The 14,887-nt window shown below is 37.1% G+C and overlaps 2 long non-coding RNA genes across 6 annotated transcripts; both read left to right on the top strand.

The window, feature by feature from the left end:
- The first annotated feature begins 1,000 nt into the window (after window positions 1–1,000).
- Window positions 1,001–7,212, top strand: LOC130427665 (uncharacterized). The gene is made up of 5 exons (XR_008907326.1): window positions 1,001–2,314; window positions 2,462–2,551; window positions 4,262–4,336; window positions 6,871–6,945; window positions 7,169–7,212. It is a non-coding gene; the product is annotated as an uncharacterized LOC130427665 (long non-coding RNA).
- Window positions 7,213–8,074: 862 nt separating this feature from the next.
- On the top strand, window positions 8,075–14,201 carry LOC130427666 (uncharacterized). 5 transcript variants are annotated; one of them, XR_008907329.1, is made up of 6 exons: window positions 8,075–8,110; window positions 8,475–8,580; window positions 8,667–8,761; window positions 9,537–9,615; window positions 9,946–13,063; window positions 13,164–14,201. It is a non-coding gene; the product is annotated as an uncharacterized LOC130427666 (long non-coding RNA). The 5 variants fall into 5 exon arrangements; XR_008907330.1 differs by lacking the exon at window positions 8,075–8,110 and having other exon boundaries at window positions 8,150–8,580; window positions 8,702–8,761; window positions 9,946–12,641; window positions 12,714–13,063; XR_008907328.1 differs by lacking the exon at window positions 8,075–8,110 and having other exon boundaries at window positions 8,150–8,580.
- The last annotated feature ends 686 nt before the right edge of the window (window positions 14,202–14,887 follow it).

Here is a 14,887-nt window from a genome sequence, read left to right on the forward strand (position 1 = left end):
TGTAAGAAACTTTCTCATGCTAAACACATACAGTTTTGTGTATTGAAAAATGTGCCACTTCAATGGTTCAGTCGTTTTTGACAATCATTAAAGAATCACTAAACTTTTGCCATGAACAGAGTCTGCTTGTATGCTACACTTATTTCTTAAGATTTATTTTAACATTTAGTTTACATATTATATAATAGAGCAATAGTCCGGAAAGGCAAAAAAACAGCATAATCTGTCTTTTTCTCCCCCCCATGCATATCCAGACCATAGGAATACTCATTCTATAGGAACATATGCAGTGTTTAAAAAGCTTTTTTTTTCTGATGATCAAATAATGCTTAAAATATATGATGGTTTACACACAGAAAATGTTTCAGAATATAACACAAAGGGTTGGTTTCCCAGACAGATATTATTTAGACCAGGACAGTTTAATTAGAAAATTAAAGTGGCTTTAACAAGCATAAAACCATTATTTGTGTGCAGTTTGAGACAACACAAAGGGCACTGATGTATTTTGAGATATGTTAGTGCAAGCTGTTTTCAGTAAGGACAGCTCTTAAACTTCTCTTAGTCTAGGACTAGTCTAATCCCTGTCTGGGAAACCACCCCAACATGTTTTTAACATGGGAGTTAAGAATCATTATTAATAATAGAGCGCCAGTAGTAAGCATAAGAGACCTCGTTCGAAAACATGGCAAGTCTTTATAGCTAAAATCACTGTATGTACAGTGTTGTACAAGTTTGGGCACCCTTGGCTCTTAATACTGTGTGTGGTTACCTGGATGATCTATGACTGTTTTTTTATTTTGTAATGATTGTTCACAAGTCCTTTTTTGTTCTAAACAGTTAAACTGAGCACTGTTCTTCAGAAACATTTTCCAGGTCCTGCAGATTTTATTGTTTTCCAACATCTTTGGCATATTTGAACCCCTTCCAGAAGTGACTGTATGGTTTTGATAGCATGCTTTTGGTATGATCTCTCTTATTTTGTTGAAACAGATTCTGCCAGGAGTGCCCAAACTTTTGCATAACACTGTAGCCTACATGCACAAGCACTATATTTTTATGTTTTGAAAATGTCAACGATTCTTACCATTCTCTGCATAAATCCTTTTTCTGCAAGTTTTTCCTCTAGCCTATCTAGATCAGCAATGCTTGCTAGAGGAAAGACACCACTCTCTTCCTCTTCGACCATATCCATCTGGGGTAAAGCGCGTCTGTTTCCTGTTATAGACTGCACAAGTGAAGTCAGGTTGTTGATCTTCATGTCCATTTTCTCCAGCTTTTCCATAATTGCCCTTTCTACAGCTGTAATAAAGAAAATAATTAAATTTGGGATATAGATTTCATGAATAACGATGCATTTTACAGCTCATTTAAACTGAGAAATACATACATGTACATTGATTTTGTAAAGCACCCGGGGCTGGAATTTCCTGTCTTGCAGCATCTGTAAATATAAATTTACTGTCAGGTTTAAAATTTCAGATGTATTTTTACATTTTGTCTTGGTTGATTTTACCAAGAATGTGTCAAGTTATTTAGGCTGAAATGTAACACCTTTTCATAAAATGATCCAACCTATGTATTAATATGTTATAAAACTGTTAGGTCCAGTCCTTAACTCTGATTGGGCAATAGCTGTGTTGTATTCATGGTAAAGCACAGCTATGACTACTGCACCTAATGATTCTTTGTACCACTGCACAGCACCATTAGAAATGTAAACAAAACATTCTGTTGCTGTTCATAGTCTATCAAGGACTGTTTTTTCCTACGGAAGGGAGACCTAGTAATTTTACTTCATGCAACTTGCATTGTTGCATATGTTTGCGTAAATAGTATTTGTATTTCTATGATAACCGTTTTATAAAAGCAACAAGATGCTAGAGACTAGTGCTTTATTGTAAATAAATTATTACCAAAGGGATTGCCTACACTTGTGTTGTGGATAAACCACACACTTCAGGTGTGACTTCTTTTACAGACTCTTGTACCGTATTACTTCCTTAACAATTTTTCTGGTAAGAAATGCCCTGGAGTGGAAATTGTTGTTGAAAAGCTATTACTGATATATTTGTACAACATAAGTTACCTTGTGGTCTTTCTTGGTGGTCCGCCAAGGGTCTTGGAACAGAAAAGGCGTGGTCTGTTAAATATAATGTTATATTAATATTTAGTTTTGATCCTGTTGTGAATAGTGTTTATTTTTTCCACCTTCCTATTCAAATTATTGCTCTTAACTTGAGTGTTAGGTTGATCGAGATACCAGCTCTGATGGTGTGCCTTGGAGATTCCTTGAGCTGCAAAGATGGATTAGGTAAGATTTGCTTGTATCCAAGACATGTAAAAACCGTGAAATAAAAAAAAACTTAAAATAACAGTAATCATACTATGGGCAATTCATTTTTTATATTAGCTGCGTTTCCACTTTGATGATGTGTCTTTGTTTTGGGCTCTTGGTTAGAAGTCCTAGGCTACTGGATCGACCTGAATGCCCTGGTCTGCACATGCTCGACCGTGGAAAAGTGCCTATTGACATTACCAGCAATCTCCAGTAAGTTCATTGTTATTTTGATTACATAAGGATTCAAAGTGGTGTCAAAAGGGGATGCAATGTGGATGCTTGGTGTAGTCCAAGTGTTAGTGTGAATGTTCATGTGCCCAGGAAAACCGTAAGTTATAAGGTTATGGGACCCTTAGTGAAACATTGGTTGCAAGATAAAATGCATTTCTCTGCCAATACCGATAGCATGACAAGCATGAATGTGCTTATACCAATAGTTTGGTAGCTACAACCTTATAAAGCATTGCTTAAAAAATGAAAATTCTGTTATAGGGATGAGCGAGTACAGCATTATCTGTATCTGTATCTGTTAACCATATGAATTATCTGTATCCGTATCTGTACTCGGACTGGGCGGGGCCTAACCAGGAAGTGGGCGGGATTTAACCCGGAAGTGGGTTGGGTTGTCTTGAGATGGGCGGGGCTTTAACCGGTATGTTATTTTAAGCATGCAATTAATATGGGTTGATCAGAAATTGTTAAATTTATTGCTGATTATAAAACTATTTACATGACAGCATCAGCATTGAGCTTCAGATCAATGGTTTTGATCACAATAACAAACGAACTATATACAGAACAAGTTTTGCTACAATGAATACAACACATGCGGTTGCAATTATTAAGTAAAATGTAATGAACAAGAGTTTTCATCTCAACGTAGCTTTATTTTTTTAAACTTTTAATTAAAAACTGGTTAGAGCCAGCTGACGGTTTAAAAAAGAAAAAAAAACTCCGATAGGCGGAGATCAACGCGAGTCGCATTCTACCAGCACCACGTCTGAACAAACCCCACGTTTATCAAAACTCTACTGGATAATAAGTAAGTACTACAAACCGAAGTAAAAAAAACAAACCCGAAGCTGAAGAGACCTAAACGTTAACGGAAAAGACGCGCGAACCTGAGTGACTGAGGGAGAGAGAGAGAGAGAGCTGCGGACACAGTCAGCAACACAATACATCTGTATATGTGTAGGGGAGGGGCGCTGTGACTATCACAGAACGCAGACACAGTCAGCTACCCAATGAGGATTTTTATTCAATCCGAGCACAGATATTGCCTCGTATTACTCGAATGATACTCGTACTCGGCGAAAGTGCTTTATCCGTACCGGATACTCGTTTCAGCCGAGTATCCGGCTCATCCCTATTCTGTTATGAATTACTCGCTTTCTAGTTGTTCCAAACCTATATGTTTGGTTGCACACAAAAATATTTGTAAGAATGCTTGTAACTAAACAGTTCTTAGACCCAATTGACTACCATAGTACTGAAAATGGCAATGGCAGTCAAAGGTGCCCCAGAACTTTTTACTGTGCTACATTCTTCAAAATATCGGATTTTGTGTTCGACAGAAGAAGAAGAAAAACAAGTATTTTTTATAATATGGTAGTCAATGGGGCCCAAGAACTGTTACTGTTACAAGCATTCTTCCAAATATTATATTCATATATATATTCATCGGAACAAAGAAATGTTTACAGATTTGGAACAACTCAAAGTTGAGTTAAAATTAATACCCCTTACTTCGTGGTTGTCTTTGGTGGTCCCCCAAGGGTCTCAGTACAGAAAAGGTGTTCTCTATGGATTGAACAAATCATTTAATATTTTCAAATTTTAGATTGCGCAATAGTGTTGTGAATTAAGTGTTTCTTGTTTCCTCCTCTTTATTCAAAATATTGCTCTTACCTTGTGTGTTAGGTGCATCAACATGCCAGCCGTGAAGGTGTGCCTGGGAGATGCCAACTGGAGCTGCAAAAGGTAAAGTTGTTTAAGGTGAATATGAATTAATTTGTAAATGAAAACATTTGATTGGTGGTTCCAACAGCCATGATTAGGCTTTGTTCTGGATTATATGAAAGTGTTTAATAATTCTGCAGGGTTACATTCTTAGATATCATTTGAGTCGGGTTTCAATTTTACAGTAAAGCTAAATGACTTGTAATTCAGTTTCTGCATTACTTTAAACCCAGAATTAAATAATTTACTCTAAATTGGGAATTAACTTCCTGATGAGGTTTAAATAATAAAAATAAATATCTACAATAAAACGTGTGGATAAATGATCAGAAATAGCACATCAATAGTGTCATGTCGCACTTCATAGTTTTGTTCATTGTAAAAAAAAATATTAAAACTGCCTCCGCATTCAATTTTTCTGGAGAGAGTGAGGAGACACAACGCCTTGGACATTAAATTCAGGATGCCCTGCTTCTTCAGTACACACTGGGAGAACTTCTAAGAATGAATAGGGTGGGGGCCTTGATCTCCTGAGGAAATGTAACACCAGTGAAATGTCATGAGCTACGGGCAATGCAGCTTCGTAAAAATGCCTAATTCTGTAGATGTTTACAACATGATCTGTATTTCACAATGTATGCTGTCATGTTCCTCCCTTAATGTAACAAATTTGTTGACAATACATATATCTAAAGAGCCATCTATATACAAACCAATTATTTATTTTTATTGACAAAACTGTTGCTGTTTAGTTTACACTGGCAAATACATCATGGTGGGAAAAATGAGTCACTGATGAAGGTTTAAATAAAGGTTCAAATTTTATTCGAAGATTTGTTATACTAGTACAACAGAACTCAAATTAAAATAAAGCTAGAATCAAACTCTACATCCTTATTGCTGCAACCCACCCTTGATTAACAATCATGGCTTGAATCTAGCCAAATTTAGCCAATTTTGTGGTTGACGCTCATTGCACACTCTAACCTAAAATGCTTTAATATTGTAGGTCCCTAAAGTGATAGTTCACCTAAAACGTAAAATTCTGTTGTCATTTACTCAACCTCTTGTCATGACAAACCTGTGTGACTTTCTTTCTTCTGCAGAACACAAAGAAGATATTCTGAAGAATGGCACCCATTCACTTGCAATTGATTTTTTTTGTCCTTACAATAAATGGGTTCCACTGCTGTTTGGTCACCAACTTTCTTCAAAATATCTTTTTTGCTGTGTGTGGAGGAAAATTATAAAGTTTTGCAATGAGTAAAGGATGACAGAATTTTCATGATAACTTAAAAACATCATCAGTTTTTAGAAATGAACTGAACTTTTATATTTATTTGTGTTTTCACTATAGGGGTGTTCAGTTAATGTCGTCAAACTTCAAAAGATTGTCAAGTTATGTTTAATAACTGAAAAGACTAAGTTAATCCTGTTCCTGAAGGGTCACTGTCCTGCTGAGTTTAGCTTCATCCAAATTTAAACACGAATGAACCTCTTCATTAAGCCTAAACCTGTCTTGGAACTTGCAGGCAGGTCTGTTGGAGGTGAGTTAGAGCTAACATCTTCAGAACACTGGCCCTACAGGACAGAGTTTGGACATCCTGACATAGGGATAGGCACTGCCCATAACTGGTGACTGATCTGCCTCTGAGTTAGTTGTTCACAGTCCACAATGTTTATTTCAACAGGAATGGCATCTGTGTGGTCAACAATCAGAACAAACAGTTTGTGTAGCCTTTTTTCTGTAACTACAGTGTTGGTGTCAGTAACAGGTGAGGGTGTCAAATCCTTCTCATGTTTTTGTGCAGTCAACTAACTTGGTGTTCTTCCTTGGTGGTCCCCACAGGCTCTCAAGACAGAACAGGGGTGCTCTACGGATTGAATACGAAATGCATTTAGTTTTACATTGTATCTACATGCTGTGAAAAGTTCCCTTTTAGTTCAAAACTACCCCACAACTCAAGGCATCTTAGGTGAATATGACTTTCCTCTTTCAGACGAATACAGTCTGAGTTCAAATAGCATTTAGTCTGGCTCTTCCAAGCTTTATAATGGGAATGAATGGGGGATGAGATTTTGAGCTTGGAAAATCATACATCGATCAAATGTGCTCCACACGGCTCCCTAGAATTAATAATGAATTTATGAAGTGAATCAATTGTTTGTTTAAGAGAAACATACATATTTAAAAGTTTTTAAACCAGAATGTTTCACTACTGTGCACTTGCGGTCGACAGATAACAGAAGTTAAACATAATAGTTTGAAAAGTTAATGGAAATTTCTTTAAAATGCATCGATTCATTTCAGAAGGCCTTTATTTGCCCCATGGAGTCGTGTGGAACAGGTGATTTCTTTCATCAATAAATGCACATTTGGAGCTTCAAAATCTCATCCCTCTTTCATTCCCATTATAAAGCTTGAAAGAGCCATGACAAATGATATAATAACTTTGACAAAGAAACTCATATACACCTAGGAAGTCTTGAGGATGAGAAAAATATTGGGTCATTTTGATTTTTGTATGAACAATGACTTTAATGATGCTGTTTTGTACCTAGTGTATTAGGTGGATCAGCACTCCAGCTGACCCTGTGATGGCCTGCTTGAGAGACGTCCATTGGAGCTGTGAAAGGTGAAGAAGGTAAGTTGCAGTTGTAATATGTTTTTGTGAGATTTATGTCCCTCCACTAACAGGCCATTTCGTCAAAACTTAAATTTTTCAAAACATTCATTAAGAATTACAGTATAAAAGTAATGCACATGAATTTAACAGTTTAATCCTAGCCATTTAAAGAGAAGAAATTATATAAGCATTGGTCAATATACAATATATATATTTATAATGCAAATGAATTGTATTACAGAATTCAGCTCCAACCGTTATGGAACACACCTGAATCATCTACTCGAGGCCTTCAGGATTACTTTAAAATTACAGGCAGGTGTATTGGAGCACGTTGGAGCTGAACTATGCAGGACAGTAGATCCAGGAACCAGATTTACGACCGCTATTTAAATACGAGTTTTGTGGCATTTATTTAGTCCCTAAACTTGCTCACATGAAAACCAAACACACACGTGTGATTTACGCACGCAGAACTGTTTCACCAGCAGAAACCCTTGAGAGAGCACGCTCGCAAAGCATAAATGGTCTCTAGCAAGGTTTTTTTTCAGATCGTGGAACTGTTCTCTATGCCCTTAAATCACACGTTAGTGTGTGTTTCTCATGCGTGTGAGTTTAGTGACTAAATAAACGTCATAGGGTTCACAATGTACAAATGTAATCATTCAAACATACCCAGGGTCACAAATGCTTTACAAATCGATACTTTAAAAACATGAATTAAACCACTCATATGTATTACATTTACAATATCTTTATGAATTTTGAAATCTTTGTAGGACTACAAATCTCTGTGTTAATGAAAGGGATAATTCATCCAAAATTGAAAATTCTGTGATGAATTACTCCCTCTCTACATGTTCCAAACCTGTATACATTTCTTTGTTTGATTGAACAGGATGACTGCTTGTAACTAAACAGTTCTTGGACCCCATAAACTGCCATAGTAGGAAAAATGACAATAGTAGTCAATAGTTTCCAAGAACTGTTTGCTTTCCTACATTCTTTAAAATATCTCTGTGTTCAGCAGAACAAAACATGATAAACTTAAACATGATAAACGTATTTTTCCTACTATGGTAGTCAATAGGTTCCAAGAACGTTTGGGATACAAACATTTTTCTAAATATCTTTCTATGTGTTCATTAGAACAAAGACATTACAGATGTGGAACAACTCCTAGGTAAGTAAATAAAGATAGAATCTTTATTTTTCAGTGAACTATCCCTAACATTTCAAATATGCATTTGGCAGTCGCTTTTATCAAAAACGACTTACATTGCTTTATCCTATACATTTTACATAGGTATTTGCAATCCCCTGGGATCGAACACACAACCTTGAGTTGTTAACGCAATGCTCTTACCACAAAGCTACAGGAAAGCCTTTTTAAACCCATATCTTATTTTCAGAGCACAAATAGTGTTTAGAGTCACATGACTGTGATTAATTGACAGTTCACTTTTCTCACTAGACAGAAACAAACTAATAATGAACCTTGATAGCTGTGGAGACTGTCAGACCAGGTCTGCTCTTGTTCTTCCCAGATTGACAGATGCTGTTGCTGGTGGACAAATGCTGGTGACAGTCAAGGATCATTAGTGACATTCATTTAACTATTAGATTTTGATCTTTTACACTGTTCGAAATTAGGTAAGGATTTTTTATTTCCCACATCTCAACAGCTTTTCTCAAAAGTTTTTTGGAAAAAATATTAATCTTTTATATGCCTTTTCCAGGAATTTTTATTCTTTCATGCTTTTCGTCTTCACAGAGATCTTTCTTCCTCACAATATTGCATGAGAACTATGAGTTGCTTAAACAACCTCTTTAAGTAAGTTTTTCATTTACTTAAGATCACCTGGCAAACTATATAACAAAGTTGTCTGAGATTGATAACGGCTATCTGAAAAATATATGAGAAATAAAACAAAGCGAGCAAACAAGAATTGTAGATCAGGATTTTAAACTGAAATGACAAAAGATATCAAATTCAGACTTACAGCTGCCAAAAGAATGTACATCTTTGCTCTGCAAAACAGGACCTGATAAAAGGGACATTTGTTTTGTGTATTCTCAGTTGTTGTTCATTATTATTCTTATCTCATTCTTAGTCATGTCATGTCAAATCAACCAAAGTTCAGAAACTTCTCTGGCTCAGTAAGCTATAATATGAAATGTCATGGTTGAACTTTTTTGAACTGTAACCGTTAACATATACAGCATAGGCTGCTGAAGTCAACCGATTTTACTAATAGGCCTACCAACCTCTGTGTACAAATAATGATGCGCTTCTCTTAAGAAAGTTATTTAAACTGTGTCATTTGCATCCGTGACATTTAATATTTTGGCTATCCGCTCAATTTATAGATTTTACACCAGTAAAGGTTATCTTTTTGCAGAGCTGGCTTCCATGGAATGACCCTACATTTATTTATATCATTATTACTTATCACCATTAAATGTATTACCTTTTTTCTTGTTGTGTTTTGGTGGTTCTGGAGGTTTTGGTGCTGATGGTAGGATGGCTTTGTGTGTTTTTTTTTTTTTTAGGGTTATGGTTTCTTCATCTGATAAATACATGTTATCAGTATATGTTTTTTTTCTAGAACAAGGAAAAGTGAACAACATACACGTCATTGTGACTTCTGTGATGTATCAAATACTCTTATAAATGGACAATTCATGGTAAGCTATTTATTTCCCTCTGAGACCTGCAAAAGTCAAACTGCTGTATTTGAAATATGAAGGTAAATGATGACAGTTTACATCTGTTAAAGCGTTTCTCTGGAGAGTACGTACTTATGAACCCTTTTCCCAAGAAGCTCAGGGTCTGAATTGATGTCAGATGTGTAGCCGGCCTTCTTCCAGTTCTTGGCAACATTGTCAAAAGATGCTAATACATGAGATGTAATATGTTTATTTTATGTGCAAAAAACATGAAAACATGTACGATTTCATTTTGTTGTTTAACAATTGGCAAAATCATGTTTTAATTTAATGTTCTCCACCTACCAGACTCATGAAGAATTCTTGCTTTGTGTCGGGTCCATCCTTTCTCTGGCTGTGTTTCCTCCATTACTTTAATACACTTCAGTAACTTGTCAGTGTCCTTATATGGTGGCCACCAGGAGTAGCCATCTGAATACCAGGACTTTGCAGCTGGTCCAGTCGTCCCTTCTCCCTCAAACTCCACGATCAGGTACATTTTTTTTTTTTGGTAAAGTTGAAAGGACGAAACCTGTATTTTTATTAGTGGTGGGCAGTGAGACTATTATCGCGCGATAAAAAAAATGTCGCCGTTAATCTATTCTCAAAGTTGGGTTGGGAGCTGGGTCTATACTACGCAAGCTATGATGACTTCCACCTTGATATTTTAGCGCGGATGTATACCAGCTTAACTGCACTGTACGGGGCGAGAACGAGATTTTTCAACTCGCGTGATTCGCGTGATTCGCGGAAGCAGAAGCCGCCTCATCATCTCATAACCAGGGCTTCATTCGCGCGATTCGCACAGCAAGTAGGTCTGTTGGCTCTTTGCATTAACATATAAATCACTCGTGCTTGACACGCCATACGCGTTTGGTCTGAACACAACATAACGTTACTGTGAAATTACCGCATCAAACGTGACGTGCTAACATGGATGCAGCTATGAAGCCGCCGGGTTTGCTTCAGGGAATATTAATTTTTAAGAAGCTTCCCAATAGAAACTTCGACAAGACTAAGGTTGTTTGCACCTTGTGCAATGCGGAATTGGTTTAAAAAAAAAACTTTCTCTCAACAGGTAGTGGTCTAGCTTTAGTTGAAACCAGTAACTTTGTATTGAGATCTAATGTATTATGGCTCCTGTATGACATATCGCTTGTTGCTCCCTCACTCTTTGTAAGTTGCTTTGGATAAAAGCGTCTGCTAAATGACTAAATGTAAATGTACTGTAGGAGCTCTTCCAGTCTCAAGTACCACCTAAACGCAAAGCATCCCTTAGCTATTGCGGAAGTAACACAAGTACATCTTATTGAACATAATTGAATTTTCATCACAAATTATCATAGTAGAACAGCTTTCTCAAGCAGTTTGTGATGCATTTTGGAAACAGGAGATGAGCCCCTGGTCTAATGCGCCACCTGGCTTGAGAAACCCGTTCTCAAAGACTTACTTTTAGTCATTATTTGGGTAGCACACATATTCTGAATGCCTTCGGCAGAATTCAAATGAGCCATTTTAATCTAGATTAATCTAGATTAATCTTGGAATTAATCTAGATTAATCTTGGAATTAATCTAGATTAATCTAGATTAAAAAAATTAATCTATGCCCACCACTAATTTTTATTAAGATTTTTTTATTATTGATTAATGTTTAACTATGTCTATCAAATTCAAACTAAGTAACTTTAACTATATTATATTGCCAACACTATATGACCCCCTCTAATGAACTACTTCAGTCATTTCCGTGAGTACAAATTCCGTGAGTTAAAATCGCAGGATATCATGATATTGGAAATTGTGTGCTTCTAATTTAGTACCGTGTGGAAGGGACACTTTTCTGTTCCAACCTGACAATGACCCTGTGCACAAAGCAAGATTTTAAAAGAAATTCAGTCGATGGGGACGATCTGCATAAAGCCCAGAGCTAAACTCAACTGAACAACTTGGTGTGACTATACAGAAAGTTTAAGCATAAACTCAACTTGAGCCAAAACTCAATCCAACATCAATGGCTTGTGCACAGTAGTCGTCATTTTGGGACCGAAAAAGGCACTTTCGAAACTTTTCAAAAATTGTATTTCTGCAAACACAGAATTTTGTTTCCATCTCGGTTGCAAACGTTTTGGAAGAACCCTATTCTGTTCCAAAATGGGTCTACCCCTGTTTACAAGTCATTGAGTGATGAGTTTTTTTGCATTTAAGTCTACATTTAAAGTCACACCAAAGGTGTTCAGCTGGGTTAAGGACTTGGCTTTATGCAGACCATGAATGTTCTTCCCCATCGACTGAATTTCTTGCTTTGTTCACAGGGGCATTGTCATGTTGGAATATAAAAGGGCCCTTCTCAAACTGTTGCTAAATTCGAAGCACACAATTCCCTAGAATGTAGATTGTATAGATTTACTCTTTATGTAAAAGAGGAATTGAAACAAAGCAACTATGATGGGGAACAAGGAAAATTTTGCTCTCTATTTCTTCAAGCTTGCAGAAATTGACTGCTGTGGAGAGGTTGTCAACTATGTATATGCATAGAGTAGAGGATGTTAGGGGATAGTCAAAAAAAGATTCCTGGTGGTTGAAGGTACTGTAGGCAACATAAATGTCATCCCTGAATGAAATGATGTTCTTCAGCTTAGCAGCTTTACCACTGATGTAAACGAGATCCAGCTTGAAAGTGTAAGAGCTTTTTCTTAATTCTTTGTATTGTGCTGCTTCATGAAAATTTGCAGGGATAGGACCAGTTGCATGTAGTTTTCTCAACGCGTATGGTCTAGTTTTGTGAGTTTTTGTACAGCAACTTTGCATTTCACAGAATCTTCTGACTATTTGACTCAGGGGGCACGTTGGTTTCCTCGGAAGTCTTTCCAGTCTGTACAGGTGATTCTCGTATTTGAATGCGCTGAATTTGTCCAGGATGTCATGCTGTTTTGCATCGTCTGCAAGGTGTACAAGGGAGTGTGCATTGTAGGACAGGAATTTTGGACCATACAGCTGACCAAAGTGGGTGACAAATAGAACCAGTATGTCATTGGCATAATCACAGTAATGTTCTATTAAACTGTTGTTACACAGGATGAAAATTCCCACAAAAAGCAACATGGAGTTTTTGTACACTTCTGTGCTGAGGAGATCTTTTAACATGACCGGTCCGGTATACAGTAAAAACTGCCTCAACTCTGTTGCCTTCCACCTATCAATTTCTCTCAGTGTCCTTGGTTTCCTTGCAAACTCCATGGGTACATAACTCTGTGCACTCAACAATCTTTCTGTTAAGGTGTTAATTTGAAATCCTGACAGTCTTCAAGTAAGAGGACCTAACCTTAACCACAAGTGGAAAAGCCGCCTCATGATTCCAAGACATACGAGGTGCATGTAATCAAGGGGGAACCCAGAGACCATATCTAGAGAAGTTTGTTCTAGAGGTGAGGTACCATGATGATGATCTGAATCTGTCCTGTTCCTAAAACTCTCATTGGTTCTTAAAGGCATGTCATTACTTGGAAATGTCATTCTGTTTTCCAGGTAAATGCCTTCCTGTGTGCATTTTTCACATCCGTGATAGCCTGTGTGTCCTTTTACATTTTTAAGGAATGCACGGGCAGGTGCATCGCAAACCATGCAAGAGAGCTCTAAAAACAACTTCACACCTTCAAATTCAATCCCTTAGCAAGTTCATTGACTTCAGAGATGAAGTCTTCAAGATACTCATCCAATGAGGTGGGTTTACAGGTGCCACAAAATAAACCTATTGTCACAGGTTCTTTGTGAGGTAGATTTTGCACTGTACCTAGAATGGGCCAGAACTGTTTTGCTGAACTTTTGAAGAGAGGCAAACCATCAATGTTGACCTGAAGCTCCAACTTGTTGATGTTGCTCAACATGTAGATGTTCTGGTGTAGCACTTCTGTGATTGACTTCAGCACACCATAATGGTAATACTTGCCACCAGCCTTGTCCTGTAGTTCTGTGGATCGCACAGTTCCTAACAATGTCCTAGAGTCTTTTGGCAGAGTTAAATTGTGTTCACGTAGTATGTGAAGTAGAGAATTCAATGCCACATGTGTGATTTTGTGTTCAGTAGCCCAGGTTGCCAAATCATCCTCCAGGGAAGTTGAATCAGATTCAGATTCTGAATCGGTGTCCGATTTGCTGTCTTCAAGAACAGTTGCCATATAATCAGTTTCTTCAATTTGAGAGAGACAGTCCATAAATACATCATCGTCATTTTGACAGGTGCTGCTGCCAGACTCTTCTGCCCATGGTATTGCTTCTATTGACTGCAGTTGTTTTTCCACTTTATCTTTTGCCCTTCTCCTTAGTGTCCAGTAAGATGGTTCATTGCATGCCATACTATCATGATATTAACACAAATACATTGCTTTTGTTTTATTTCTGACCTATCAATGATTGTAAGTTTACACAAATGATCATCATACCTTTGGTAGGTGGATTGGTGGCTGTGGATAACCTTCTGCAGTCAGACAGTGCTAAAATGTATATTCATTTGTATAATGTATATCACTTTCAATTAGGTTTTTATTTTACAAAGTTTTTTTTTAAGAGAGAGAGAATTATGCAGATATATTGTAAATCAAATATTCTTATTAATGTGACTTCATTTTATTAAAATTGAAAGAAAATGATAACTGAGCAAGGTGCTTGTGCTAACACGAACAAATGCATTAAATACTTGTTTCTAGCATGTTCATTGGTTAAGTTGCTAAAACTAATGGGCAGTGGCGTCATTGTCATATGGTCTGTTCGACATGTGGCGCAGCTCAAACCGTTTGTGGCGTCACAGTACCGCGAGAGCAATTTCAGAGGCTCTGGCAGGGTGCTTTCGGAACGCTCTCGCGATACTCTGATGCCAAATTCTGATCGATCTGCGGAAGGCATCAAGAAGTCTAAACACAGTGACGTACCTCATGAATTTCCGTACGGAGTCACGCAGAAACGTGCTTAGAAACCCGCCCAAATTGACCCAGAAGAAAAACCTTATAAGTCCGCAAGTACCAGCCCAAGAGCAGGTAAGCTTGTTTTTTAATCTTTCCTACATCAGATCTTTATTGTTGATAGTGGACGGGGAAAAACTGTCATGTTGTGGCTGTGTTTGTCGATGCCGTTTGTTTTCATTGACAATCAATAGAAGTTAATGAATGGCAAATTATATTAGTTGACCAGACTTTTTTTTACAACTTTATACACGTTATGGTTTTGGTTGTGTATTTGTTTTATGGTTTCCGTTT

This window comes from Triplophysa dalaica, chromosome 8, assembly GCF_015846415.1.
Source record: "Triplophysa dalaica isolate WHDGS20190420 chromosome 8, ASM1584641v1, whole genome shotgun sequence".
NCBI lineage: Eukaryota > Metazoa > Chordata > Actinopteri > Cypriniformes > Nemacheilidae > Triplophysa > Triplophysa dalaica.